We start from the raw sequence: 21,173 nt of genomic DNA, 5'->3' as shown, positions 1-21,173 counted from the left end.
ATTTGTATGGACATGTAACTTAACAGAATACTGAACAGCAGCATGTTGGCAGGGGTAGGAATCCGATGGGATACAGAGTAGATCGACACCAGGTTACAGCTCAACATCACAGTGTTTACTAAAGGTCATTTTGACCTTCTTAACTGAACTTGCCACTGATCTCTGCCGGTTACCAAACAGCAGATGCAAAACACAGTGTTTTGTTAGTGCTGCACTAATCCTTTCTGTGTGTGTTTAAAAATAGAAAAAGTATTTAAAAATAAAATGTGGGCCCTTCAAATATTAAACCAGCAGCAGAGCTTCATCCTAAGCTGGTAATGTTAAAATATGGGATACAAAGAGTATGGTGTCTGCCTAAAAGTTCAGTTATCAGCACTAGGTATTACTATACAGGGCTGATGCCACATAGTGTGACACCCACAGGGGAGAATTCTATTAGCTGCATAATATTTTTGCATTAAAAACTGAGATTTTATCGCAGTCCGCGATAAGCCCCTGTTCATTTGTCCTTAAAAAAATTAGCGGTGATAATTCTCTATAGGTTTACCGCAAAGTTTGCTTCACCATCTCTGAGCAGGTGATAAACGTGGGGCATATGACAATTTTCAGGTAAATATGTGGGGATTTGGCGCGGCCATCTTGAATTTCAAAAATGACGCTGAGGTGCCATTTTTGAAATTGGTACCGCTCCGCTGCCAAACTCTGTAGAATGGCAGGCAGGGATCTCTGATGCCTGCCGCTAAAACTCTCCCCTCCGCCGCTGCCCGCCCGCACCTCCGCCGCATCCCGCTGACTTTGCTGCCCGCACCTCCGCCGCGCCCATACAGCGATGCCAGCGGATCCAGTGACGGATCCTCTGGCCAATCACTGTGGCCTCACTGACAAGGGCATGCTTTCATTGGTTGAAAGCACGTCCCTGTATGAAAGCGGCACGTCTAATGGTGCCGCTTTCCTATGTATTTTCAATGGGCTTTCTCTAACGTCCTAGTGGATGCTGGGTACTCCGTAAGGACCATGGGGAATAGACGGGCTCCGCAGGAGACATGGGCACTTTAAGAAAGAATTTAGATTCTGGTGTGCTCTGGCTCCTCCCTCTATGTTCCTCCTCCAGACCTCAGTTTGAATCTGTGCCCGGACGAGCTGGGTGCTGTTCAGTGAGCTCTCCTGAGCTTGCTGTAAGAAAGTATTTTGTTAGGTTTTTTATTTTCAGGGAGCTCTGCTGGCAACAGACTCCCTGCATCGTGGGACTGAGGGGTGAGAATCAGCCCTACTCTCTGAAGCTAGGTCCTGCTTCTTAGGCTACTGGACACCATTAGCTCCAGAGGGATCATACACAGGATCTCACCCTCGTCGTCCGATCCCAGAGCCGCGCCGCCGTCCCCCTCGCAGAGCCGGAAGACAGAAGCCGGGTGAGTATGAGAAGCAAGAAGACTTCGAAATCGGCGGCAGAAGACTCCGTACTTCACTGCAGCTGTGCGCCATTGCTCCAAACACACCTCACATACTCCGGTCACTGTAAGGGTGTAGGGCGCAGGGGGGGGGGGGGGGGCGCCCTGGGCAGCATATGGACCTCTTTTGGCAAAAGTACACATATATACAGTTGGGCACTGTATATATGTATGAGCACCCGCCAAGAAAATGTATATTTAAGCTGGACAGAAGCCCGCCATCGAGGGGGCGGGGCTTCTTCCTCAGCACTCACCAGCGCCATGTTTTTTCTCCACAGCACCACTGAGAGGAAGCTCCCCAGCCTCTCCCCTGCAGATACACGGTAGAAGAGGGTAAAAAGAGAGGGGGGGCACATAATTAGGCGCAAAAATCAATATAAACAGCAGCTACTGGGTTAACACTAAGTTACTGTGTTATTACTGGGTTAATAGCGCTGGGGTGTGTGCTGGCATACTCTCTCTCTCTGTCTCTCCAAAGGGCCTAGTGGAGGAATTGTCTTCAGATGAGCATTCCCTGAGTGTGTGGTGTGTCGGTACGTGGGTGTCGACATGTTTGAGGTAAAAGGCTCCCCTAAGGAGGAGATGGAGCAAATGTGTGTGTGAGGGGTGTCTCCGTCGACAACGCCGACACCTATTTGGATATGTGTAATTAAGTGCTAAGGTAAATGTATTGCACAAAAGATTAGAGAACAGACAGGGAATCTACCCATGTTTGTCCCTATGTCGCAGAGACCTTCAGAGTCTCTCAATGCTCACTATCCAAAATAATAGACACTGATATCGACACGGAGTCTGACTCCAGTGTCGACTACGATAATGCAAAGTTACAGCCAAAATGGCAGGAAAGTATTCAATATATGATTATTGTAATAAAAGATGATTTGCATATCACTGATGACTCATCTGTCCCTGACACAAGGGTACACATGTTTAAGGGGAAGAAAGCTGAGGTAATTTTCCCTCCTCTCATGATGAAAAAGAGCGGGAATCTCCAGACAAGAGACTGCAGTTTCCCACAAAGATTTCTCAGGGAGTATCCTTTCCCTACTAGGGCCAGGATACGATGGGAATCTTCCCCTAGGGTGTCACGTTTGCCCAAAAGGTAGCCATGACTTAACAGCTATCCTCAGGGATCCTGCAGATAGCGTGCACATTCTGGTACACTACTCAGACCGGCGATTGTGTCGGCATGGGTTTATAGCGCTGTAGCAGCGTGGACAGGTACCTTATCAGCAGAGATTGAGACCCTAGTATGTATATATATATATATATATATATATATGTATATATATATAGATATATATATTAAAGATGCTGTCTTAAGATATATATATATATATATATATATAAAACATGCCCAAAGAGACATTACTCTACTGGTTTCTAGAGTCAACGCTATGTCGATTTCTGCTTGACGTGTCCTGTTGAATATGCAATGGACAGGTGATGCCGACTTAAGAGGCATATGGAAGGCTGAGGATTGTGTGGAGAAGGGATCTCGGACCTGGTCTCCACAGCTATAGCTGGTAATTCTGATCTTTTGCCTTATATTCTTGCACAGCCTAGGAAAGCACGACAATATCAAATGCAGCCTTTCGATCACAAAGAAACAAAGTCCGAGGTGCGTCCTTTCTTGCCAGAGGCAGGGGCAGAGGAAAGAAGCTGCACAACACAGCTAGTTCCCAGGAACAGAAGTCCTCCCCGGCCTCTACAAAATCCACCGCATGTCACTGGAGCTCCACAGGCGGAGCTAGGCCCGGTGGGGGCACGTCTTCGTAATTTCAGCCACAAGTGGGTTCACTCCCTGTTGGATCCCTGGGCAATTGATATTGTGTCTCAGGGATACAAGCTGGACTTTGATGAGATGCCCCCTCACCAACGGCCCTGCCGGCTTCCCCCCACGAGAGGGAAATAGTGTTAACTGCAATACACAAATTGTATCTTCAACAGGTGGTGGTCAAGGTTCCCCTCCTTCAACAAGGAGGGGGTTATTATTCGACCATGTTGTAGTCCCGAAACCGGACGGTTCGGTCAGACCCATATTGAATTAAAATCCCTGAACATATACCTGAAAAGGTTCAAGTTCAAGATGGAATCGCTAAGAGCGGTCATCGCAAGCCTGAAAGGGGGAGAATTTATGGTGTCTCTGGACATAAAGGATGCATACCTTCATGTCCCCATTTATCCACCTCATCAGGCGTACCTCAGATTTGCGGTACAGGATTGTCATTACCAATTTCAGACGTTGCCGTTTGGTCTCTCCACGGCCCCGAGAATCTTCACCAAGGTAATGGCGGAAATGATGGTGCTCCTGCGGAAGCAAGGTGTCACAATTATCCCGTACTTGGACGATCTCCTCATAAAAGCGAGATCAAGAGAGCAGTTGCTGAACAGCGTATCACTTTCTCTGGAAGTGTAACGGCAACACGGCTGGATTCTAAATATTCCAAAGTCGCAGTTGGTTCCTACGGCTCATCTGCCTTTCCTAGGCATGATTCTAGACACAGACCAGAAAAGGGTTTATCTCCCGATAGAGAGAGCTCAGGAGCTCATGACACTGGTCAGGAACCTATTAAAACCAAAACAGGTGTCAGTGCATCACTGCACTCGAGTCCTGGGAAGGATGGCAGCATCATTAGAGATGAGCGCCTGAAATTTTTCGGGTTTTGGTTTTGGGTTCGGTTCCGCGGCCGTGTTTTGGGTTCGAACGCGTTTTGGCAAAACCTCACCGAATTTTTTTTGTCGGATTCGGGTGTGTTTTGGATTCGGGTGTTTTTTTCAAAAAACACTAAAAAACAGCTTAAATCATAGAATTTGGGGGTCATTTTGATCCCAAAGTATTATTAACCTCAAAAGCCATAATTTACACTCATTTTCAGTCTATTCTGAATACCTCACACCTCACAATATTATTTTTAGTCCTAAAATTTGCACCGAGGTCGCTGTGTGAGTAAGATAAGCGACCCTAGTGGCCGACACAAACACCGGGCCCATCTAGGAGTGGCACTGCAGTGTCACGCAGGATGTCCCTTCCAAAAAACCCTCCCCAAACAGCACATGACGCAAAGAAAAAAAGAGGCGCAATGAGGTAGCTGTGTGAGTAAGATTAGCGACCCTAGTGGCCGACACAAACACCGGGCCCATCTAGGAGTGGCACTGCAGTGTCACGCAGGATGGCCCTTCCAAAAAACCCTCCCCAAACAGCACATGACGCAAAGAAAAAAAGAGGCGCAATGAGGTAGCTGTGTGAGTAAGATTAGCGACCCTAGTGGCCGACACAAACACCGGGCCCATCTAGGAGTGGCACTGCAGTGTCACGCAGGATGTCCCTTCCAAAAAACCCTCCCCAAACAGCACATGACGCAAAGAAAAAAAGAGGCGCAATGAGGTAGCTGTGTGAGTAAGATTAGCGACCCTAGTGGCCGACACAAACACCGGGCCCATCTAGGAGTGGCACTGCAGTGTCACGCAGGATGTCCCTTCCAAAAAACCCTCCCCAAACAGCACATGACGCAAAGAAAAAAAGAGGCGCAATGAGGTAGCTGACTGTGTGAGTAAGATTAGCGACCCTAGTGGCCGACACAAACACCGGGCCCATCTAGGAGTGGCACTGCAGTGTCACGCAGGATGTCCCTTCCAAAAAACCCTCCCCAATCAGCACATGATGCAAAGAAAAAGAAAAGAAAAAAGAGGTGCAAGATGGAATTGTCCTTGGGCCCTCCCACCCACCCTTATGTTGTATAAACAAAACAGGACATGCACACTTTAACCAACCCATCATTTCAGTGACAGGGTCTGCCACACGACTGTGACTGATATGACGGGTTGGTTTGGACCCCCCCCAAAAAAGAAGCAATTAATCTCTCCTTGCACAAACTGGCTCTACAGAGGCAAGATGTCCACCTCATCTTCACCCTCCGATATATCACCGTGTACATCCCCCTCCTCACAGATTATCAATTCGTCCCCACTGGAATCCACCATCTCAGCTCCCTGTGTACTTTGTGGAGGCAATTGCTGCTGGTCAATGTCTCCGCGGAGGAATTGATTATAATTCATTTTAATGAACATCAACTTCTCCACATTTTCTGGATGTAACCTCGTACGCCGATTGCTGACAAGGTGAGCGGCGGCACTAAACACTCTTTCGGAGTACACACTTGTGGGAGGGCAACTTAGGTAGAATAAAGCCAGTTTGTGCAAGGGCCTCCAAATTGCCTCTTTTTCCTGCCAGTATAAGTACGGACTGTGTGACGTGCCTACTTGGATGCGGTCACTCATATAATCCTCCACCATTCTATCAATGTTGAGAGAATCATATGCAGTGACAGTAGACGACATGTCCGTAATCGTTGTCAGGTCCTTCAGTCCGGACCAGATGTCAGCATCAGCAGTCGCTCCAGACTGCCCTGCATCACCGCCAGCGGGTGGGCTCGGAATTCTGAGCCTTTTCCTCGCACCCCCAGTTGCGGGAGAATGTGAAGGAGGAGATGTTGACAGGTCGCGTTCCGCTTGACTTGACAATTTTGTCACCAGCAGGTCTTTCAACCCCAGCAGACCTGTGTCTGCCGGAAAGAGAGATCCAAGGTAGGCTTTAAATCTAGGATCGAGCACGGTGGCCAAAATGTAGTGCTCTGATTTCAACAGATTGACCACCCGTGAATCCTTGTTAAGCGAATTAAGGGCTGCATCCACAAGTCCCACATGCCTAGCGGAATCGCTCCCTTTTAGCTCCTTCTTCAATGCCTCCAGCTTCTTCTGCAAAAGCCTGATGAGGGGAATGACCTGACTCAGGCTGGCAGTGTCTGAACTGACTTCACGTGTGGCAAGTTCAAAGGGCATCAGAACCTTGCACAACGTTGAAATCATTCTCCACTGCACTTGAGACAGGTGCATTCCACCTACTATATCGTGCTCAATTGTATAGGCTTGAATGGCCTTTTGCTGCTCCTCCAACCTCTGAAGCATATAGAGGGTTGAATTCCACCTCGTTACCACTTCTTGCTTCAGATGATGGCAGGGCAGGTTCAGTAGTTTTTGGTGGTGCTCCAGTCTTCTGTACGTGGTGCCTGTACGCCGAAAGTGTCCCGCAATTTTTCTGGCCACCGACAGCATCTCTTGCACGCCCCTGTCGTTTTTTAAAAAATTCTGCACCACCAAATTCAAGGTATGTGCAAAACATGGGACGTGCTGGAATTTGCCCATATTTAATGCACACACAATATTGCTGGCGTTGTCCGATGCCACAAATCCACAGGAGAGTCCAATTGGGGTAAGCCATTCCGCGATGATCTTCCTCAGTTGCCGTAAGAGGTTTTCAGCTGTGTGCGTATTCTGGAAAGCGGTGATACAAAGCGTAGCCTGCCTAGGAAAGAGTTGGCGTTTGCGAGATGCTGCTACTGGTGCCGCCGCTGCTGTTCTTGCGGCGGGAGTCCATACATCTACCCAGTGGGCTGTCACAGTCATATAGTCCTGACCCTGCCCTGCTCCACTTGTCCACATGTCCGTGGTTAAGTGGACATTGGGTACAACTGCATTTTTTAGGACACTGGTGAGTCTTTTTCTGACGTCCGTGTACATTCTCGGTATCGCCTGCCTACAGAAGTGGAACCTAGATGGTATTTGGTAACGGGGGCACACTGCCTCAATAAATTGTCTAGTTCCCTGTGAACTAACGGCGGATACCGGACGCACGTCTAACACCAACATAGTTGTCAAGGACTCAGTTATCCGCTTTGCAGTAGGATGACTGCTGTGATATTTCATCTTCCTCGCAAAGGACTGTTGAACAGTCAATTGCTTACTGGAAGTAGTACAAGTGGGCTTACGACTTCCCCTCTGGGATGACCATCGACTCCCAGCGGCAACAACAGCAGCGCCAGCAGCAGTAGGCGTTACACGCAAGGATGCATCGGAGGAATCCCAGGCAGGAGAGGACTCGTCAGAATTGCCAGTGACATGGCCTGCAGGACTATTGGCATTCCTGGGGAAGGAGGAAATTGACACTGAGGGAGTTGGTGGGGTGGTTTGCGTGAGCTTGGTTACAAGAGGAAGGGATTTACTGGTCAGTGGACTGCTTCCGCTGTCACCCAAAGTTTTTGAACTTGTCACTGACTTATTATGAATGCGCTGCAGGTGACGTATAAGGGAGGATGTTCCGAGGTGGTTAACGTCCTTACCCCTACTTATTACAGCTTGACAAAGGGAACACACGGCTTGACACCTGTTGTCCGCATTTCTGGTGAAATACCTCCACACCGAAGAGCTGATTTTTTTGGTATTTTCACCTGGCATGTCAACGGCCATATTCCTCCCACGGACAACAGGTGTCTCCCCGGGTGCCTGACTTAAACAAACCACCTCACCATCAGAATCCTCCTGGTCAATTTCCTCCCCAGCGCCAGCAACACCCATATCCTCCTCATCCTGGTGTACTTCAACACTGACATCTTCAATCTGACTATCAGGAACTGGACTGCGGGTGCTCCTTCCAGCACTTGCAGGGGGCGTGCAAATGGTGGAAGGCGCATGCTCTTCACGTCCAGTGTTGGGAAGGTCAGGCATCGCAACCGACACAATTGGACTCTCCTTGTGGATTTGGGATTTCGAAGAATGCACAGTTCTTTGCTGTGCTGCTTTTGCCAGCTTGAGTCTTTTCATTTTTCTAGCGAGAGGCTGAGTGCTTCCATCCTCATGTGAAGCTGAACCACTAGCCATGAACATAGGCCAGGGCCTCAGCCGTTCCTTGCCACTCCGTGTGGTAAATGGCATATTGGCAAGTTTACGCTTCTCCTCCGACAATTTTATTTTAGGTTTTGGAGTCCTTTTTTTACTGATATTTGGTGTTTTGGATTTGACATGCTCTGTACTATGACATTGGGCATCGGCCTTGGCAGACGACGTTGCTGGCATTTCATCGTCTCGGCCATGACTAGTGGCAGCAGCTTCAGCACGAGGTGGAAGTGGATCTTGATCTTTCCCTAATTTTGGAACCTCAACATTTTTGTTCTCCATATTTTAATAGGCACAACTAAAAGGCACCTCAGGTAAACAATGGAGATGGATGGATTGGATACTAGTATACAATTATGGACGGGCTGCCGAGTGCCGACACAGAGGTAGCCAAAGCCGTGAACTACCGCACTGTACTGTGTCTGCTGCTAATATATAGACTGGTTGATAAAGAGATAGTATACTCGTAACTAGTATGTATGTATAAAGAAAGAAAAAAAAACCACGGTTAGGTGGTATATACAATTATGGACGGGCTGCCGAGTGCCGACACAGAGGTAGCCACAGCCGTGAACTACCGCACTGTACTGTGTCTGCTGCTAATATATAGACTGGTTGATAAAGAGATAGTATACTCGTAACTAGTATGTATGTATAAAGAAAGAAAAAAAAAACACGGTTAGGTGGTATATACAATTATGGACGGGCTGCCGAGTGCCGACACAGAGGTAGCCACAGCCGTGAACTACCGCACTGTACTGTGTCTGCTGCTAATATATAGACTGGTTGATAAAGAGATAGTATACTCGTAACTAGTATGTATGTATAAAGAAAGAAAAAAAAACCACGGTTAGGTGGTATATACAATTATGGACGGGCTGCCGAGTGCCGACACAGAGGTAGCCACAGCCGTGAACTACCGCACTGTACTGTGTCTGCTGCTAATATATAGACTGGTTGATAAAGAGATAGTATACTCGTAACTAGTATGTATGTATAAAGAAAGAAAAAAAAACCACGGTTAGGTGGTATATACAATTATGGACGGGCTGCCGAGTGCCGACACAGAGGTAGCCACAGCCGTGAACTACCGCACTGTACTGTGTCTGCTGCTAATATATAGACTGGTTGATAAAGAGATAGTATACTCGTAACTAGTATGTATGTATAAAGAAAGAAAAAAAAACCACGGTTAGGTGGTATATACAATTATGGACGGGCTGCCGAGTGCCGACACAGAGGTAGCCACAGCCGTGAACTACCGCACTGTACTGTGTCTGCTGCTAATATATAGACTGGTTGATAAAGAGATAGTATACTCGTAACTAGTATGTATGTATAAAGAAAGAAAAAAAAACCACGGTTAGGTGGTATATACAATTATGGACGGGCTGCCGAGTGCCGACACAGAGGTAGCCACAGCCGTGAACTACCGCACTGTACTGTGTCTGCTGCTAATATATAGACTGGTTGATAAAGAGATAGTATACTCGTAACTAGTATGTATGTATAAAGAAAGAAAAAAAAACCACGGTTAGGTGGTATATACAATTATGGACGGGCTGCCGAGTGCCGACACAGAGGTAGCCACAGCCGTGAACTACCGCACTGTACTGTGTCTGCTGCTAATATATAGACTGGTTGATAAAGAGATAGTATACTCGTAACTAGTATGTATGTATAAAGAAAGAAAAAAAAACCACGGTTAGGTGGTATATACAATTATGGACGGGCTGCCGAGTGCCGACACAGAGGTAGCCACAGCCGTGAACTACCGCACTGTACTGTGTCTGCTGCTAATATATAGACTGGTTGATAAAGAGATAGTATACTCGTAACTAGTATGTATGTATAAAGAAAGAAAAAAAAACCACGGTTAGGTGGTATATACAATTATGGACGGGCTGCCGAGTGCCGACACAGAGGTAGCCACAGCCGTGAACTACCGCACTGTACTGTGTCTGCTGCTAATATATAGACTGGTTGATAAAGAGATAGTATACTCGTAACTAGTATGTATGTATAAAGAAAGAAAAAAAAAACACGGTTAGGTGGTATATACAATTATGGACGGGCTGCCGAGTGCCGACACAGAGGAAGCCACAGCCGTGAACTACCGCACTGTACTGTGTCTGCTGCTAATATATAGACTGGTTGATAAAGAGATAGTATACTCGTAACTAGTATGTATGTATAAAGAAAGAAAAAAAAACCACGGTTAGGTGGTATATACAATTATGGACGGGCTGCCGAGTGCCGACACAGAGGTAGCCACAGCCGTGAACTACCGCACTGTACTGTGTCTGCTGCTAATATAGACTGGTTGATAAAGAGATAGTATACTACTAATATTATATATACTGGTGGTCAGGTCACTGGTCACTAGTCACACTGGCAGTGGCACTCCTGCAGCAAAAGTGTGCACTGTTTAATTTTAATATAATATTATGTACTCCTGGCTCCTGCTATAACCTATAACTGGCACTGCAGTAGTGCTCCCCAGTCTCCCCCACAATTATAAGCTGTGTGAGCTGAGCAGTCAGACAGATATATAATATATATAGATGATGCAGCACACTGGCCTGAGCCTGAGCAGTGCACACAGATATGGTATGTGACTGACTGAGTCACTGTGTGTATCGCTTTTTTCAGGCAGAGAACGGATATATTAAATAAACTGCACTGTGTGTCTGGTGGTCACTCACTATATAATATATTATGTACTCCTGGCTCCTGCTATAACCTATAACTGGCACTGCAGTAGTGCTCCCCAGTCTCCCCCACAATTATAAGCTGTGTGAGCTGAGCAGTCAGACAGATATATATAATATTATATATAGATAATAGATGATGCAGCACACTGGCCTGAGCCTGAGCAGTGCACACAGATATGGTATGTGACTGAGTCACTGTGTGCTGTGTATCGCTTTTTTCAGGCAGAGAACGGATTATAAATAAAACTGGTGGTCACTGGTCACTATCAGCAAAACTCTGCACTGTACTGAGTACTCCTAATGCTCCCCAAAATTAGTAAATCAAGTGTCTCTCTAATCTATTCTAAACGGAGAGGACGCCAGCCACGTCCTCTCCCTATCAATCTCAATGCACGTGTGAAAATGGCGGCGACGCGCGGCTCCTTATATAGAATCCGAGTCTCGCGATAGAATCCGAGCCTCGCGAGAATCCGACAGCGTCATGATGACGTTCGGGCGCGCTCGGGTTAACCGAGCAAGGCGGGAAGATCCGAGTCGCTCGGACCCGTGAAAAAAAACATGAAGTTCTGGCGGGTTCGGATTCAGAGAAACCGAACCCGCTCATCTCTAAGCATCATACGAGGCCATTCCCTTCGGCAGGTTCCATGCGAGGACCTTTCAATGGGACTTACTGGACAAGTGGTCCGGATCACATCTTCAGATGCATCGGTTAATCACCCTATCCCCCAGGGCCAGGGTGTCTCACCTGTGGTGGCTGCAGAGTGCTCACCTTCTCGAGGGCCGCAGATTCGGCATTCAGGACTGGGTCCTGGTGACCACGGATGCAAGCCTCCGAGGGTGGGGAGCAGTCACACAGGGAAGAAATTTCCAAGGTTTGTGGTCAAGTCAGGAGACTTGCCTTCACATCAACATCCTGGAACTAAGGGCCGTATACAAAGCCCTACGTCAAGCGGAGACCCTGCTTCGCGACCAACCGGTTCTGATTCAGTCAGAAGCCACCAGAATTCTTCGCTGGGCGGAGAAGCACGTAAGCGCACTGTCAGCAGTTTTCATCCCAGGAGTGGACAACTGGGAAGCAGACTTCCTCAGCAGGCACGACCTCCACCCGGGAGAGTGGGGACTTCATCAAGAAGTCTTCACGCAGATTGCAAGTCGGTGGGAACTGCCACAGGTGGACATGATGGCATCCCGCCTCAACAAAAAGCTACAGAGGTATTGCGCCAGGTCATGAGACCCTCAGGCGATAGCTGTGGACGCACTGGTGACACCGTGGGTGTTCCAGTCGGTCTATGTATTTTCTCCTCTTCCTCTCATACCCATAAGAAAAAGAGGAGTGAGAACAATACTCATTGTTCCGGTTTGGCCAAGAAGGACTTAGTATCCAGATCTGCAAGAAATGCTCACAGAGGACCCGTGGCCTCTTCCTCTAAGACAGGACTTGTTGCAACAAGGGCCCTGTCTGTTCCAAGACTTACCGCGGCTGCGTTTGACGGCATGGCGGTTGAACACCGGATCCTAGCGGAAAAAAGGCATTCCAGATGAGGTCATTCCTACGCTGATAAAGGCTAGGAAGGACGTGACAGCTCAACATTATCACCGTATATGGCGAAAATATGTTGCTTGGTGTGAGGCCAGGAATGCCCCTACAGAGGAATTCCAGCTGGGCTGTTTCCTTCACTTCCTACAGTCAGGAGTGACTTTGGACCTAAAATTGGGTTCCATTAAGGTCCAGATTTCGGCCCTATCCATTTTCTTTCAAAAAGAGCTGGCTTCTCTACCTGAAGTTCAGACGTTTGTGAAGGGAGTGCTGCGTATTTAGCCCCCTTTTGTGCCCCCGGTGGCACCTTGGGATCTTAACGTGGTGTTGAGTTTCCTGAAATCCCACTGGTTTGAACCACTCAAAACAGTGGAATTGAAATATCTCACGTGGAAGGTGGTCATGCTACTAGCATTGGCTTCGGCTAGGCGTGTGTCAGAATTAGCGGCTTTGTCACATAAAAGCCCCTATCTGGTTTTCCATGCGGATGGAGCAGAATTGCGGACCCGTCCACAATTTCTGCCAAAAGTGTTTTCAACCTTTCATATAAACCAACCTATTGTGGTGCCAGTGGCTACTACTGACTTTGGAGGATTCCGAGTTACTTGATGTGGTCAGGGCTTTGAAGGTTTATGTAGCCAGAACGGCTAGGGTCAGTGTGACAGGACGGTTCCGTACGAAAGCACTCACCGCTTTCGCGTCCCGTCCCCTGTGCACAGAATGGAAGGTTAGGTCACACGAGGCCTGACCACATAGGGGATTCCCGCTTACCATCAGTAACCGCCTGTTACTGACTCCACCCACTGCGCTGTGGGCGGGTTTATGCTGCCACCACCAAACTCCTAACCTGCCGTGGCGTTTGGAACCACGGTTCTGCTCTGTATGTGCTGACGCACTGCCTTACCACACCTGTGTGGTGTTGACGAATCCCCACTAGCCACTTGCTAGGCCTCTACCGGTAGCTGGCGGAAGGTGGAACTTGGAGACGTTAGGTGCTTCCCTGGACAGCTCGTAGGACGCGGCTATGTTTGGCATAACCCTGTAGGTCACAAGATGAAGCAATCTTCTTGAGGTAGATGAGATGTTTATTTGCTCAATAATAGCCTTAAAAAAGACTCATCCCTATTGCTAGGGGCAACAGCATACAGCAAGATGTTCCAGCAGAATAAGATGGTACAATTACAACCTGGAGGCTCACAGGCATCCTCTTTTTATCTCAGTTCTACACACAGTACCACAGGGGGGTAAGCCCTCCCTGTCTTCTCCAACCAATCAGGTTATCGCAGAAAATATAAATAAATACAAGTTACATTTCAAAAGTTAAGAATTAGATAAAGCACATTCCTGCTCCTCTTCATATATAACCAAACCAGTGTGCTTTCCCAAACACAATCTGATTATCATGTTCCTGTCTCTTTCACAAATGTAAATGTAACTTGCATTTCAATTGCATTCACCCTCTCACACATAGACAACGTTCTTATACTGTAAATTAAACATAATCTGCATCACACATAATGCAGCCTAAGAAATGTTACATCAAACTGTTGTTAAATGAAACTCACTAGTTTGCATTTGTAAAACACAATCTGATTAACATGTTCCTGTCTTCTCTAACATCTCCATGCAAACCCAGTTCACACAATATTCAGAGAAGACAGCAAACAAATCCTTTCACCTGCATGTGTCTATAAAGTTACACAGAGACACATCTCAATCTCAAAGAAATGGCTTGTCCATACACCCCTTTCCAGGTGCCAGGGTCATCAGCATCTCAATTCCTAGGTGAGAAGCTTCCAAGCCATTTGTCCACAAACGTAAATGCATTTTAAAACCAACACAGTTTACACATTCATTATAAGTGCTGGCATTTGCATGCAATGCAAATGTGCAATCCTACAACTGTGCCTATTGCATTAAATATAACATTGGTGAAAACACAGTATTAAATATATTTTTAAATACCCGGTGCCTAGCACCCACACTACATTTAAAGATGGCGCTTAGCACCAGTGCACAGTTTAAAAGTGGCGCCAAGCACCCATTGTCCTTGAATATGGCGCCGGTCACTGAGGGTTAACCCCTTCAGCGGCTACTTGGTCAGGTGCAAACACGTTTGCAAAGTTCTACAAGTTTGATACCCTGGCTGAGGAGGACCTTGTGTTTGCTCATTCGGTGCTGCAGAGTCATCCGCACTCTCCCGCCCGTTTGGGAGCTTTGGTATAATCCCCATGGTCCTTACGGAGTCCCCAGCATCCACTAGGACGTTAGAGAAAATAAGATTTTACTTACCGGTAAATCTATTTCTCGTAGTCCGTAGTGGATGCTGGGCGCCCGTCCCAAGTGCGGACTTCTTCTGCAATACTTGTATATAGTTATTGCTGCAATAAGGGCTATGTTATTGTTGCATCAGGGTTGAACTGATGCTCTGTTGTTGTTCATACTGTTGACTGGGTAAGTTTATCACAAGTTATACGGTGTGATTGGTGTGGCTGGTATGAGTCTTGCCCTGGATTTCCAAAATCCTTTCCTTGTACTGTCAGCTCTTCCGGGCACAGTTTCTCTAACTGAGGTCTGGAGGAGGGACATAGAGGGAGGAGCCAGAGCACACCAGAATCTAAATTCTTTCTTAAAGTGCCCATGTCTCCTGCGGAGCCCGTCTATTCCCCATGGTCCTTACGGAGTCCCCAGCATCCACTACGGACTACGAGAAATAGATTTACCGGTAAGTAAGATCTTATTTTAATGCCCATGGCTTGGCCCCGCCCGTGCCCGTCCCCCGCTCCGGCCCCTTTGCCATTCACAACGGGAAGCACCACTATCGGTGCCTCACAAACACATTTAAACAGTAGTAATGATTAGTTTAATATAAAGGAGATACTTATGACACAGAATGTGTCATAAGTATCTTCTTTGTATTATTTTAATCATTAATGACAGGGGAAGCACTGCCTCCCCTGACTGCACGTCCCTGGTTTTCAGTATTATTAATTAGCCAGTAATGTAATTCCTGGGGTAAAAAAATGCAAAATTATGGAAATTTGGGTACAAGGTGATGGACAGGTTTATTGGGGAGATTTGTAAGTGGGTCAAGTGGGGTTTTATTTTTTTTGGAAGTTTTTTAAAAGTGTCTTAAATGACCCAAATATACAGTTATACGTACCCCTTATTATGTACCATCCAATTCAGTTCAAGCAATTATTTTGTGAAAAAACACTTGCTTTCTATCATTTTTTTACTTTTTTAGAACAATGCATGGAATGCGGTCAAGATCCCGCCGGACGGAATCCCAGTGGTCGGAATACCAACACCAGAATTCCGACTGGCACAATCCCGACATGTTCTCCCCCTGTGGGTGTCCACGACACCCACAGAGGGAGAATAAATTAGTGTGGCAAGCGCAGCGAGCCCGCAAGGGGCTGCATTGCGCTGGCCCCCCCTGTCGGGATTGTGCCGGTCGGGATTCCGGTGTCGGTATTCCGACCGTCGGGATCCCGTCCAGCGGTATCTCGTACTGATCCCCAATGCATATAACAGCCGTTTGACCCAATTCAAGTACCTTAAGTCTTTTTATCATGACCGCTAATAGACTTCTATACTGCTTTTTTGGGGGTACAAGCAGATTTCCCCATTTCCTTCTACTCGTTTCTCTGGTATTGATGGCAAGAATTATCACAATATTCCTATTTTGTAAGTTGCGGGAGCATGCAAACCCTCGATAAGCTGCTTTTCGCTGTCATATTTTTGGTGATGTTCGTGAAAAGTCTGTTTGCGGTAAATTACTGCCTTTTTATGGCTAATTGAATTCCTCTGGTAGCGTAAGACTGTCTGATGTGCATACCAGTGTTAGGCCTGTCAGAATGAGTCTGTATTCTCTAAGGAGATTGGTCCAAGGAAAAAAATGTAGGCCACCCTCCTAGGAAAAGCAAGACTTATGCTGTTAGCACTAAGGCCATTCACACCACCTGAGCTGTGGGTGCTGAGTACTAATTATTGATATAAGTATTGTTAAAAATTTTTTTTTTTACTGGCGTGCTACAGGTTCCAGCAAGCCCTATCATGCTTGCTACTTTGTTATTTTAACTATACCTATGGTTCACTGTATTTTGGCCATTGTATTGTCATTGATATTGGTATCCAGTAGCCATGTTGTCGTTCATAATGTCAGCACCACAGTGAGATCAGAACGTTGTCATGGTTCAAACTGTCAACGTGCACGAGGTTGACCTCTTCAAACTGTCGACAGGTTTACAGTGTCAACATCTAAAATGCTGTCATGTTGTATGTCGACAGTTTGGTCCTTTTCGATGTTCTTATGTCGACCTGATGACTGTAAACAAGTCTGACCACACCCATATTATGATATTATGAGGAATTTTCCAGTTGGTCTAACTGTTCTATATTAGGATAATGAGTCAGCCGGAGATTTCTCTGGCCTACTGGCCAGGGACAGCTGTGGGTTTCTGGGCCATTAGTCTAACCATGTGATGGTTTCTAATGAATGTTAAGTTTATGCCTCACTTGTGCTTTATGATTTATCTTTCTGTGTAAATTGTAACCCATTTTTAATATGCAATCTTTTTGGTCTCTTGTTCTTCAAGCTTGGAAAAACTATATTTTCCAAAGTTAGTCTAAAGTTTTAAAGCCTCTTAATCACTAAATTGCTTTATTATTGATATTAATAGGTTATTTTGACTGTAAATAGATTATCTTAATGTGCTTAACCCAGTGGTTCACAAAGTTTTTTGAATCATGGTGCCCTAGAGTATCAGAATTTTTTTCACGTCACCCCTAGGCCAAAACTTTCTTACTGAGAAATTTAGAAATAAATATTTAATTAAGTAAATTGTGTTTACATGTCATCCTTAGGTTCAATTGTGTGGTGCGGGACAAGATTTTCTTCTGTTTGTCCACATATTTTATGATTGGCAGCCACCAGCACTGGTTTTGCCTATTACATTGACCATAAATAATTTTAATTGGTCTTGGACCACCAACCCAGGGCACCCCTGCAAGTGTCCTGAGGCCCCCCAGGATGCCACTGCACACAGTTTGAGAACCACTGACTTAACCTGTACCATTCTCATGGTCTATACATCCGTGACGTATTTAAGCATATTGCAGGGTTATTTTTCTATAAACACAGTGCTGTGGATAGTCAAATTGATCTTGAGCTTTCTTTGGTAAACCTTTTACAGGCTAATTTCCCACATTATTTTGTTTTTCTTTATATTTTTGGTGCTGCAATGGAAATATAGAAATAAAACTAGTGGTTATCCCTGTGCTACAAATCCTTGACTGTACCCATGTATATTCACTCCTCATGATGACTTACGATCAGCCACAGTGGTCGAAGTGGGAATTTAGAAGTGTGGGTAATGGTATGGAAAATGTAATAGAATGGCCTGGGATTTAGGGTACACCAGAAACTGTAGGGATTTTGATACTGTAAAAGCAATTTTAGTTATTTTTTAACACTATATAGTATAAAAGAAACCATATTATATGATATAACGTTATCCAACCTGTGTTCCCTGTGTGGGGAGCTGTGTCCATCATCTTCCTCCCCATATCTGTTTTATTTCCCCCTTCTTTAATGTCTTACACTGTCACCCTCCTTTTACTGCCCCATTCCCTTAATTACCCTCTGAGCCTCTCATACCCTTTATCCCTCTTTAGCCCTGCACCTAGGGTGGCCAATCCCGGGCCATTTTTTCAGTCCTGGGAATCGGGATTTAAAAATGTTCAATCCTGGGAATCGCGGGATACCCGGAATTGGCTGCATTTCAGTGTCCCACCCGCTCTGCCCAGGTCAGATAAATCACAACTATCGGCGGGAGGGAGGGACACTTCAGTCACGTTCTGGCGGCTGGGCAGGCCGTGCTGCGGTGAGGTCCTGTGGCTGCGCAGCATGAAGTAAAGTCAGAGGTCACGCTGCGCAGCTGCCGGATCTCACCGCTGGAGCTAGAGGAGGTGAGCAGAGGGAGCAATGCTGCCCAACATATCCAAAAATAGGTTGCTGGCCAATCCCGAAATCCCCGGGATTGGAAGCCGGACAATTTTAGGCCGGGATCCCGCCGATCCCGGGATTGGCCGCCATACTTGCACCTCTGACTCCCTCCTTCAGTCTCCGTCTCCACCCCCTTCACCTCCCTGCTTTCACCTTCCCCCTGTAATTCTCACTCCCTTCTTCCGTCTCTCCCTCCAGCACATCTCACTCCCTCCTTCCCTCTATCACCCCTGCTCCTCTTACTCCCTCCTTCCATCCCTCCCCCATACACCTTACTTCCTCCTTCCATCTCTTCCCCCCTGTACCTCTTACTGCCTTCTTTCCTCTATCACCCCTACACCTCTCCTTGTATTTCTCATTCATGCTCCTCTTACTTCCTCCTGTTCTTATATCCCTTGCATTTCTCCTATCCTATATCCCTCTTTGAACCTGCACTGATCTGTGAAACTCTTAACCTACTGTATGCATGTTTCTTTTCACTTAAATGGTAAAGTATGTATGGTTGGTCCAGAAATAGAAAGAAAACAGAAAGTAGTCATATCTATGGTCTCAAAAGTAAAGATATCAAAGCTTAAGTCATCACTCAGTCCTTTAATCATAAGTGCATTAATGTATGGTATAAGCACCTGGGGACATTAATCCATATGTATAATTAAGGAACTGCATATAAATTAGTTATATAAGTATGGAATAAAGTTATGAAATGCTAATGCTGTATTAATCCAAAGTACTACATAAAGCAAGACAGAGTACCGCTAATCATCTGTAAGTTTTGATGCATAGTGATACTTTTGAGCTAATGAGAGCAGAACCCTAGCTGAGTGTTCTGTTACTTTTATAGATGAAAAAGGGATTGGTTTGGTGCCGCACAGGACTAAAATAATCTTTTTAGGAAGGGCTCTTAATGAATTTGTCCCTTGTAACCAACAGTGCATTTGTATAAGAGATGCCTGTATTCGGTATTCAAGGAGTTATTGTTGTTGGTGGTGCACCCAGAGTCAAGAATACGTAGCAATATTTGAAAGAGAAAAGAGAGACTCTGTGCTGGGGCACGTTTAAATAAACCTTAACTTTTAATTAGAATAAGATAAGACTGTAGTACACCGACAAACACACATATAGTATTTTAGGAGGAGGACAAAAGGAATTTTAACCTCTCTCCACTCATATCTTAAGAATCTGGAAACAGATTAAAGTTATGAGTAAATATTCTCAAACAATATAATAAATGAGGTAACAGTGACACCTGAGATGAAAATATCAGAGATTATATTTCTACATAGAAAGGAAAATTTCCAATATATGTCACAATGGCATTCAATATGAAAATTTCGATTAGGAGTTTAGGTTCATTAACCAATGCCAATTGTGATGGTGTGTCCTGGTATCTTGGTTGAGGTTAGGCTGCTATTTCTGGGTTTCTAGTCAGTAGGTGAGATGAAGGATAAGAGCTAAGTGCAGGTCTAAGATCAGACAAATTTTAAAGAAGAAAAAGGATATGAAATCAGTAGGGTCAAAGGTTGCTCCAACACTTCTGCTTTTCACACGAAAATCAAGGTATTGGTTACTGCACCTGAGATTCCCTAGTGGTCTCCCATCTAGGTACTATTCAGGCTCATCACTGCTTAGCTTCCAAGATCAGGCGAGGTTGGGCGTAACCAGTGGGATATGGCAGTAATGTCACATGGGTTGTGAATGAGAGAGTGTGTGGTTATTGGCACATACCAAAAGAGTACCTCTGCTGTCCATTGGTGTGCACAGTCTCTCTGTTACTGATGTATTGCAGAGAAATTATATGACTGGCATTCGGATGAGAGAGTACTGAGTAAGTAAGATATAGGAAACAGATAAGTACAGGGCCTGCCTTCTACTGTCCACTGTCATATGAAGTATAGCGGACAGTGGATGAGAGGGGCAGGTTACCTGGGCTTATTGAAAAATAAGTGTGGAATTACACAGATATCTTAAAGTTCCCTAATACATACCCAAATTCCAGCTAATAAAAGCTGCCCGTACAGCGAAACATGCATGTCGGCCTTTCAGTGGGCCACCACACTCCTTGAAAGTTATAGCAATGTTGTATCTCGTGTAATATATATTTGTTTTCACCAGCACCAGCACCAGCACCGATCTCAAGATAGCTTTCAGGATCCGCTCAGCAGGCTGTGTGCAGGAGTTTAGGAAATTCTGCAAAAACCACTCAAGATAGTAGCAAAGGGGATTACCCAAGATGACTTTTGTATTAGAGGAATCAATCATCTGTTGTATTATATAGCACACATTTGTGGATAACTCGATTATTTAATCAGTTGCTGAAGCATAATATCATCTACAATGGCAATTTAGCATAGTGAAGCACCTTATACAGAGATATTTAACCTGTGTTAAACAGCAATCGCATTACCCAGAAGAAAACTGCAGGGATCAGGAATCTCACAGCAGTTATTGGATTAAAGCTACACTACATTCTAGGGGTCATTTCTAGTCAGCAGCAGCGGAATTAACCAGCACAACAATCCTTATAGAGGGGACCCGTCTCCTCAGAGCCGGCCTTAGCTATAGGCAGGCTAGGCATTTGCCTAGGGCATCCAAGCATGTCTAGGGGCATCCAAGCATGTCCCTGCAGTATCTCATGCTGGGAGGGACAGTCCGCAAACTAACTGTTACTTTCCAAATGTATTCAATCAGTACTTGTATACACTGCTGTTTACATTTGTAAAAAAAAAATGCAC

General features: G+C 45.7%; 1 protein-coding gene and 1 pseudogene across 3 annotated transcripts in view; one reads left to right on the top strand and one right to left on the bottom strand.

Moving 5' to 3' along the window:
• CNKSR1 (connector enhancer of kinase suppressor of Ras 1) overlaps nucleotides 1-21,173 on the top strand; it is a 153,103-nt gene that overhangs the window by 55,500 nt on the left and 76,430 nt on the right. The gene's annotated exons all lie outside the window — the stretch shown is intronic.
• Nucleotides 20,003-20,121, bottom strand: LOC135051366 (5S ribosomal RNA; annotated as a pseudogene).

Source organism: Pseudophryne corroboree, chromosome 2 (assembly GCF_028390025.1).
Source record: "Pseudophryne corroboree isolate aPseCor3 chromosome 2, aPseCor3.hap2, whole genome shotgun sequence".
In the NCBI taxonomy this organism is placed as follows: Eukaryota; Metazoa; Chordata; class Amphibia; order Anura; family Myobatrachidae; genus Pseudophryne; species Pseudophryne corroboree.
Note: the sequence above shows the minus strand (reverse complement) of the source record. Positions and strands in the feature narration are given on the sequence as shown.